This window comes from Arachis ipaensis, chromosome B08, assembly GCF_000816755.2.
Source record: "Arachis ipaensis cultivar K30076 chromosome B08, Araip1.1, whole genome shotgun sequence".
NCBI classification, from domain to species: domain Eukaryota; kingdom Viridiplantae; phylum Streptophyta; class Magnoliopsida; order Fabales; family Fabaceae; genus Arachis; species Arachis ipaensis.
Window position 1 is genome coordinate 117,593,547 of NC_029792.2, and position 10,374 is coordinate 117,603,920.

Consider the following 10,374-nt stretch of genomic DNA (forward strand, 5'->3'; position numbering starts at 1 on the left):
CCCCATGGGTACCCGCCCCGCCCCTATAAAAAGTAAATGACATTTTAAATTTTACACATTCATATATAAATCAAGATACAAACTTAAAATTCATAACTAAATTAAAATACAAACATAAGATTCATACAATGTCAAATAACTTAAAATTAAAAAAGAGTTCATACAATGTTAAATAACTAAATTAAAATACAAACATAAAGAAATTATATCATTAAAATATAAAAAAGTCTTCAATCCTTATTCTTGATCACTTTTCACATCTTCATCATCATTAAAGGTTTGAAGATCAAGATTCAAACCTAAAAATCAAAAGAGATAGCAATTAATATAATAATTATTATGATGTAAAAAATTAACATAAATGAATATTAAGTAATATATCACCTTTATTTCCTAAAGCTGCCCACAATCAACTTTGGCCACACATCAAAGCTTCAATTATGCTTTCTTTGAGCTTTCCGCGATGAGGAGAGATTACACGACCACTTGTACTAAAAGCAGATTCAGAAGCAACAGTGGATACTGGAATGGCATATATATCCTTGGTTATTTTTGCCAAAACTTTAAATTTCATTTGATTGTTCTTCCACCATTTCAAAACATTAAAGTTAGGATCATTTGGAGGATGAATTTCTTCCTCAAAATAATGATCAATCTCAACATTTACACATGAACCCCTTGTCATTTTTCTTCTTTTAAGATACACTATATAATCATCACTCCCAAATATGCTTGTATTTCCACTTTCATCAGCTTCCTTTGTACCAACATGTGACACATCAGAACTCATTTTTTGATTGTATTCATTAACCAACTCATTACACAACTGATGAATTCTGTCAACTTGCTTGGAACATTCTATTGGATCTGGATACATTTTTTCAAATTGAAACTCAACTCCAACCATCTTGTACCTAGGATCTAAAATAGCAGCAACACCCATAATGCCATGAATCTCATCCCAATACTTCTCAAATTTTTTCTTCATGCTAGATGCCATATTAGCAATTAAAGAATTACTAGAAAGTTGTCATTCATCCAATGAGACTTTTATTTTACAAACCAAAGTAAAGTAAAGATTGGCCGTCGAAAATTTAGAACTAGAAAACAGCTGAGTAACATCATAAAACAACTTCAATCTATCACATATTTCCTTGGCAAGTTCCCACTCCTCATTACTTGGCACAATTTTATATTGGGGTTCTTTCTGCCTTAACCTAGGAAAGACATCTCTATATAACAATGCAGTTTCTAACATCAAATAAGTTGAGTTCCACCTAGTCGGACAATCAAGAACCAATTTCTTAGTAAATGGAATCGTTGTTTTAGCACACCAACTCACAAAAGTTTCGTTCCTTTTCTGCGTTGCAGTCCAATACAATACACTACTACGAATCTTTTCAATACTTTCCTTCACTATACTCAAACCATCCTTCACAATCAAATTTAATATATGAGCACAACAACGCATATACAACAATTTACCCCCCAACATTAAGAATGAAGAATCTAGACGCCCTAACAATTCATCTATCATAGCATCATTAGTGGAATAATTATCCAATATAACAGTAGACAGTTTTCTATCAACGTTCCATTCTAACAATATTTTCATCAATGTTTGAGTAAGAACTTCACTTGTATGGGGACAAGGAACATAACAAAAGCTGAAAAATAAAACAAACATGCATGCATTTTAGATTAACGAAGCTCAACGTACAAAGACAACACAATGTATAAAAGTTTACAAAATTTTTGAAGTACCTCAATAGGCGCATTTGCAACTTCCACGAACTATCGATATAGTGAGCTGTGACAATCATGTAACCCTTTTCTTGATTGGAAGTCCACATGTCGCTAGTTATCGCAACTCTACTATCATTTTCATCTAGTTGAAGAGTTAACTTCAGCTTCTCATCCCCAAACATCTTCAAGATGTCTTTCCTAACCGTATTGCGACTAGGCATTTTAAATGTTGGTTGCATTGATGCAAACGCTTGCCTCAGTCCATGGTGGTCCACACAACTCAAAGGATACTCATGCAGGACAATCATTTCGGCGACACACTTTCTTGTCTTTGAAGGGTCAAACACAAAGCCATCTTTATTTACTTTTTACACTTGTGCTTGTTTTGCTAGAGATCCAACAATTGATTATTGCCTTGAATTCGCCACTTTTATTCTCTTACAATATCAGTTCACATGGTTTCTCAGTGACTTGGTACCATTCTTCGAATTTGCATTAAGCACACTCTTGCAAAATTTACATTTTGCCTTCCATTCACCTTCGACTTTTAAACGATCAAAATACTCCCAATAAGCACTCTTAACATTAGCCTTATTGTCACCTTCAACAGGAGTTCATCCTTCTGGATTTGAGGCATTATTATCCGTTGCTTGTGGAGTTTCTAAAGTTGGATTAATATTACTTTAAACTTTAATTTCATTATCGGTCGAAGCACCATTATTGCTTTGTGTATCTTCTCTAGCGTTGCTAGCCATAAAATTACCTTAACAAACCTACATTGAAAACACAAAGCATATAAACTAGAGATATATAAGTGTGGAGAATGAATCACAACAATAAAGTAACAAATTCTTGTCCACAATTCAATAAACCACAAAATTTCAATCACAACAAGAGGAAACAATTAAAAAAAACACAAAACAAACTTTAAGAATTGGCAAACTATCATAGCTGTGGATTAAATTATCATAACTCATGACATGATAGTTTAATATGAACATTCCAGCGCTATATAGGTATCTAGTCATTAATCATGTTCACATCACTAAAACATTAAAAATCTGAATCCCTCTGAATCATTCCACTTATGGTTTTTCATTTATCAACCAAATAATTCATCACAAATATCCAAAAACAGTTACAGCTGCTGAATCTTTTTAAGTTCCAGAGCATGTAAAAGGTGCCAAAGGGAAACCTATAATTCCTTCATAGCAACTCTATAATGAAAACAAAGAATGCTGTTCAGATTGGTGAGAACAGTATTAAATTGGTGAAAATGTTTAAGAATAGCATAGAACTACTAGGAAAATATAAAAAATATATGAAGAAAACCAAAAGATATGAAATATATTATTATGTTCAATAATTTCATAAATAAATAACCCTCAGATTGGTACATGGATGCTCCTGAACAAAACTATTGTTAATTCCAAACTTAGGAATACAATGATTGAATGAAACCATAAGCATCACCAACGCAATATTCATAAGCATTACCAAACTATTAATTGAATGTTGAAATTAGCTTAAAACGGGCGGGTTATGTTACTTAACAGACATGATGAAACTAATATGGCGATTATTATTATTATTGGCTCACCAAATGCGATATGAACAATCACAAAATCTGAACAATTTCAAATCGATCAAGCACTTACAAGAAAAAACAGAGAGAGCATAATGTGAGATAGAGAAAGAGGCAACTTACCACTTACTAGAGGAGGAATACGGCGACAAAGAGGGCAGCGCAGAGGTTTGGTAGCGCAGGACGGCAGCGCAGTGACACAGTGAGGGGTTCACTATTCAGCAGATGAAGACTCGGCGAGGGGCTCGGAGGATGGTAGCGTCGCGACGGTGATAGGCTCGGCAGGAGAGGAAGAGGGTTGCGGCTGAAGAGGAAGAGGAAGTGAGCGAGGGGCTCGGAGGATGGTAGCGTCGCAGCGGTGAGAGGCTCGGCGGGAGAGGAAGAGGGTTGCGGCTGAAGAGGAAGAGGAAGTGAGCGAGGGGCTCGGAGGATGGTAGCGTCGCAGCGGTGAGAGGCTCGGCGGGAGAGGACAAGCTAATTAATTGCGCTTAATTTTTGTTTATTTTTATGTGGGTTACATGGAAGTGAATCAAAACTCTGTAGGATTTCGAAAGATCTATCAGATCAAAACCAAAGCAGTATATTTGTGCTGCACTTGGTTTGCAATGATGGGAAGATTGCAATGAAACTAATTTTATCTAACGTTGAAGCTAGGGATGTATATGAATGAACCAACAAAGTCGGCTTTGCTTTAAATGGTTCCAAAATATTTCAAGACATTTTGCAGGTCTTGCTGAAAAAAATTAAAAAAGATCTAGATAGTAGAAAAAATTTACGGTACTTTCAGTCACTAATTTAGCTACTGTATTTTTATACATATACAATACAAAATACAAAATTCAAAACTTAAAAATAAAAATCTCACTCTCAATATTACTCTCACGTGCTCGCTGAAACAATGTTCTTCTTCTGTACTTCCCTTACTCTCACTCTCACTCTCTGACGGTGATTCTCCTTCCTCATCCTGATTTTCAACAGTGATTTTCTCCGGCGGCATGACTCTCCTTCCCTCTCTCTCTGGTGGCACGATTCTCCTTCGCTCTCTTTCAAGCGCAGTTGCGATTCTCCTTCCTATCTCAGGCGTGGTGCTCTCTGTGTTTCAGACGCGAATTTCATCGACTGCATTTTCTTTGTTTGATTCTGCAAGGTAAATTTCTATTCCTTGTTTGATTATGTATTTTTCGTGCATTTTTCTTGTTTTATTCTATCAGCTTCTTCAATGGCATTTTCCTTGTTCGTTTTGAGCTTCTATTAGCTTCTTCAATTGCATTTTCCTTCTTCATTTTGAGTTTCTATAAATGAATTTGTGTTGTGCATAATTTGTACTAAAAATATTTAAGTTAGGATTTTGAATTGAAGTCTCAGTTAACTAATTTTAACAACTGATTATTAGTAGACTATTAATTGATTATAACTGGATTTTTGTGATATGAGTTGGAGTATGTTTGATTATTATACTGAATGAGTTTGATTATGCTTAGTTTGATTAGTATGCACACAGAAGCTATATGCTGAAATGCCCCAAAGGAACACTGTTTTCTGGTCTTGTTTGATTTCAGGATATGCACAAAATTTGGATTGGTCTCACTCTAAAGTCATCAATTTACCACTATAGAGTATGGATTGATTAAAATGGATAGTGTGTTTTTTTACTTCGAGCAAGACCTTACCGCTATGTCACACTTATAGTCATGAGCTAGTTGATTATCTACCCTATAAGTGTTCATATACCCATACCAGAAAGGATAACTGCAGAACTCCCCCATCTAATTATAAGTTTTGTCCTGAATTTAAACATATATCCAATCTAGTCTCAACCATCTAATTATTGAGTTTGATTATAGTCAGGATCGGTGCAAACTCAGGTTCAATGTTTGACTACTGAGTTTGATTATAAATATTTATTGAGTTTGATTATAAATGTTTATTGAATTTGATTATAGTCATAAATGTTTATTGAGTTTGATTATAGTCAGGTTCGGTGCTATATTTGAGTACTGAGTTTGATTATAGTCAGGTTCGGTGCAAACTCAGGTTCAGTGCTTGTCTACCGAGTTTGATTATAAATGTTTATTGAGTTTGATTATAGTCACGTTCGGTGCTATATTTCACTACTGAGTTTGATTATAAATGTTTATTGAGTTTGATTATAATCAGGTTCGGTGCAAACTCAGGTTGTGTTTGACTACTGAGTTTGATTATAAATGGTTATTGAGTTTGATTATAGTCAGGTTCGGTGCAAACTCAGGTTTAGTGTTTGACTACTGAGTTTGATTATAAATGTTTATTGAGTTTGATTATAAATGTTTATTGAGTTTGATTATAGTCAGGTTCGGTGCAAACTCAGGTTTAGTGCTTGTCTACTGAGTTTGATTATAAATGTTTATTGAGTTTGATTATAGTCACGTTTGGTGCTATATTTGACTACTGAATTTGATTATAAATGTTTATTGAGTTTAATTATAGTCACTTCCAGTGCTATATCTGACTATTGAGTTTGATTATAATAAAATTCGAGTAAGAAGTTGTAGATTTCATTTATAATATTCAATAAGCCCTGTTAGATGTTACTATTTATTAAATTCACCATAGCTGGAAGTGTATAGTTAAATATATGTTGCGACTTAGAGAATAGAGATCACCAATCATTTTGTTCCTAAGGCCAATAATAACTCAGAATTTTAGATAACTCAGAATGTTTGAGTGTAAATTCACTAATCACATGTAAAACCTATTACAACTAGAAAAAATGCAAGGGATAATGGTATTGAAGCTGGTAGCATTCAATTCATATTCTTGTTGAGCTTTATTTGCAGACAGTTATCATATTGTGTTACAAATTATTGCAAGTTGCTCTTTGAGGTTAGGTAGCCCTTCATAAATGAGTGCATGCTTTCACTCCTTTGAGTGCTACTCATGCCTGCCCAAAAACTGTTGCTAAAAAAAATAGGGACCCACCTGTCACGTTCTTCGTACAAACCTAAAACCATAAAATGGGTATAATCAAACTTGTAAGGCATATTGATTAATAAATGATAAATAATCAAACAGTATATATAAGATAATCAAACTCATACAAAATACCTGCTAAGCAATTATTATCATGCAAACTGAATCTGTTGATAAAATCAGTCCAAAAACTCTCAAATGCTTCCTTAGACCTAGAATCCCACACAATATGTGTCATATCAACACAAATCTCGTTAAATTGCTTGGATGCTCCTAGTTTTTTCTGAAATTTTCTTCGCGATATGCCAAATACACCATCGATGTCGTGTCATTGGTAATGATTTTTCAATGGCATTTTGCATAGCTTTGCATTGATCCGTCAATATGCCAATAGGCGGCTTGCCACCCATACATCGTATCCAACAATCAAATAACCAAACAAAAGAATTATCTTCTTCGCATGAAAGAAGAGCGCAACCAAGTAGCAATGATTGGCCATGGTGGTTAACCCCAACAAATGTGCCAAAAGGCATATCATACCTATAATAAAAACAAGAGTACATAATTGTTATGGACTGCCAAGTCCAGCCCAGGAAGTCGCCGGGTCGGGGCACTGCCCCATCCAGGCCCAAACCTCCAGCAAAAGGGTTCCATGGGTCGGTCCCTAACACCCGACCCAGGGCCCGACCAACTCCACCCAAAGCATGCTATCGTGCGGGTCGATGCCCTCAAGGTCGGTACCCGGCATCCCAACCCGAAGTACGGGACGACCCGATCACGTGGAAAGCAACAGCTCACAGGTCCTCTATCAATGGGCCTAACCTTTAATGAGCCCACCCAACATAGTATATAAGGGGAAAGGACAGCTTTCCCCCTAAGGTACGTCACATCCTTACCTAATTCTGCCACCCTCCAGTACGGACTCTGACTTGATCGTCAGAGTGTCCTTGCAGGTGGCCACCCACTGCTCCGTTCAACCTCCGACGTCGCCAGCGCATGATTTCCCTCGCTCCACGCCAGCTCGGGGTCTCCATTCTCTCCTAATCATCACCTACTGATGACCCGAGAACACCAGGTAACGAACATTGGCGCCGTCTGTGGGGACCCAATGCAGACATGGAGCGACCCATCACTTCAGAGGAGCTCCGCTAAGGAGGCGGAGCTCGTTTGAGCAGGGCGAGTTCGACAGCCCGCACTGCCGAACAACCGAGAACCTCCGTTCAACCAATCAACAAATGTACACCAAGACCCCCGAAAGGTGTCCCTTCGAAGGGACGGGAGCCGACAGCGCCAAGATCATGCAAGAACTCAGGCATAGAGTACAAAATCTTGAGCGGGAGCTGGCGGCAAGGAACCAATCCCACGAAGGCGTCAGCCACTCACACGGCGGCGCCAGCCGGTCCCATGCCCGCACCCGCTCCCCTTCCCTAGCACATGACAGCCAAGGAAGAAGACTAACAAGGCATGAAGAGGTGCACACACAAGCAACTTCAAGACCCACCCAAGGCGAATCAGAAAGCCGCTGAGAATCCCCAAAAAGGAAACCCCGGAGACAACAAGATCCCATTATCCTAGGAGCCACCCCCTTTCACCCGTCAATCCTCAAGCTCCGGCTCCCGAGAAACTTCGACAAGTCGACGGACATGAGGTACGATGGGACCAAGGATCCCCAAGAGCATATCATGGCTTTTGAAGCAAGGATGAACTTTGAAGGGGTAGGTGACGCGGTCAGATGCCGAGCATTCCCCGTAACGCTGGCTGGTCCAGCGATTCGATGGTTCAACACCCTCCCACAAGAGTCGATCACAACTTTTGTAGACATAGCTCGAAGCTTTCTAGCTCGGTTCACGATGCGCATGGCCAAAGCGAAACACCCAATCAATCTGTTGGGGGTTACCCAAAAACCCAGGGAGCCGACTAGAAAATTCCTAGATAGGTTCAACGATGAGTGCTTGGAGATCGACGGCCTCACAGACTCAGTCGCTAGTCTATGCCTAACAAACGGCCTACTAAACGAAGACTTTAGGAAGCACCTCACAACTAAGCCCGTATGTACCATGCAGGAAATTCAAAGCGTGGCCAAGGAATACATCAACGATGAAGAAGTCAGCCAGGTCATAGCAGCCAATAAACGGTAGCTCCCTAGCTCGTCAACCCGGCAGGCCCCTCAAATCGACAAGTACAAAGAAGCCACCAGGGACGACACCTTAAACAAGCCACCCAAGCACCCACGGTTAGGAAGGTTCACGAACTATATGCCACTTGCGGCACCTATAATAGAAGTCTACCAACAAATTACAGACAAGGGAATTCTATCCAAACCTAGGCCGTTGAAGGAGAGAACGGGAGGCAACAAGAGCCTCTACTGTGATTACCACAAGGGGTTTGGACACAAAACCCAAGACTGCTTCAACCTCAAGGATGCCCTGGAACAAGCCATTAGAGAAGGAAAGCTGAGGGAATTTTCCCGGCTCATCAGAGAACCGAGGAGGCGGGAAAGAGAACGCTCCGAGGAAGACCAGAGCCGAACTGTTAAGCCAAGACAAGAACCCGTAGGGGATGCAGGCAACCCCCAACTTTCGTGGTCAACATCGTGGTCGGGCGCGACAGCCCCCCCAGATCCAAGTCGGCAGCAAAAAGGGATGCCCGCGTGCTCTCCATCTCGGCAAATGGTCCCGCCACCAGCAAAAGGCACCTCACAATATCCTTTGGCCCAGAAGACAAATGGTTCAATGACCTCCCCGAAAACCCCCCATGGTAGTTACAGCAATGGTCGGAATAGGACTGGTTAGACGCATCCTCGTCGACACGGGAGCCGACTCTAATATCTTATTTAGAAACGTCTTCGACGCATGGGGCTTAAGGAATCCGACCTCAAAAATCACCAACACGGAGTTATGGGACTAGGTGACAATTACATTAAACCCAACGGGATGATCTCTCAGCTGTAATATGCAACTGGTGACACCAGGAAATCGGTTATGGCAGACTTCGTAGTCCTCAGAGACTCTACTACTTATAACATTATCCTATGATTGAAAACTATCAATGAATTCTCAGCTGTAATATGCACCAAGTTCATAACAATGAAGTTCATAACGGATAAGGGAACAGTTGGTTCCATAAGGGGAGACTTAGAGACAGCAGTCACCTGCGACAGCGCCAGTCTCTCCTTAAGGAAAGAATCTAAGAAAGCAGCTGGCATATTCCTAGCAGATCTGGACGTCAGGATGGAGGACAAGCCAAGACCTGAACCAGAAGGAGACATGGAAAAGTTCCAAATAGGGAAATTGGCAGATCAGTTTACTTTCATAAACAGGAACTTACCCCATGAACTCAAGGGCCCCCTCATAGAGATCGTAAGAGCAAATGGTGACTTCTTCGCATGGACTCCATCAGACATGCCGGATTTGGATCCCGAGGTCATGTCCCACCGGCTAGCCATAAAGCCCGAGGCCAAACCGGTAGCCCAACAGCGAAGGAAGATGTCGCAAGAAAGAGCCGAAGAAGTCGCCAAGCAAATAGCAGCACTGCTAGAAGCAGGGTTCATCAAAGAACTTGAGTACTCGACATAGCTGTCCAATGTCGTCCTAGTAAAAAAAGCCAGTGGAAAATGGAGGATGTGTGTCGATTACTCCGACCTGAACAAGGCGTGCCCAAAAGAATCCTTTCCCCTCCCCAACATTGACACCTTGGTTGACTCGGCGGCGGGATATCGTTTCCTCAGTTTCATGGATGCCTATTCCGGCTATAACCAGATCCAGATGCACCGACCCGACGAGGACACAACATCATTCATAACACCAGGGGGCACCTATTGTTACAAGGTAATGCCCTTCGGACTGAAGAATGTAGGGGCCACCTACCAAAGGCTAATGAGCAAAGTCTTCCACGACCTCATCGTCAAGACGGTAGAGGTATATGTCGATGACATCCTAGTAAAAACAGCAGAGCCGAAGAAGTTAATAGACGACCTCCAGGCTGTCTTCAAAGCACTAAGGGAATTCAACATGAGGCTTAACTCGCTTAAATGCGCATTCGCCATGGAAGTAGGGAAATTTCTGGGGTTCATGATAACACAAAGAGGGGTAGAA

At 40.2% G+C, this 10,374-nt stretch overlaps 1 protein-coding gene across 7 annotated transcripts in view; it reads left to right on the forward strand.

The window, feature by feature from the left end:
* LOC107613675 (cleavage and polyadenylation specificity factor subunit 3-II) overlaps positions 1 to 3,921 on the forward strand; it is a 67,390-nt gene extending 63,469 nt beyond the window's left edge. For 6 of the 7 annotated variants that reach the window (XM_016315778.2, XM_021109808.1, XM_016315779.2 and 3 more), the window contains one exon: positions 3,805 to 3,921. The gene's annotated coding sequence lies outside the window, so the exon portion shown is untranslated. The remainder of the gene's footprint in view (positions 1 to 3,804) is intronic. The other variant, XM_021109807.1, reaches the window with a different exon arrangement.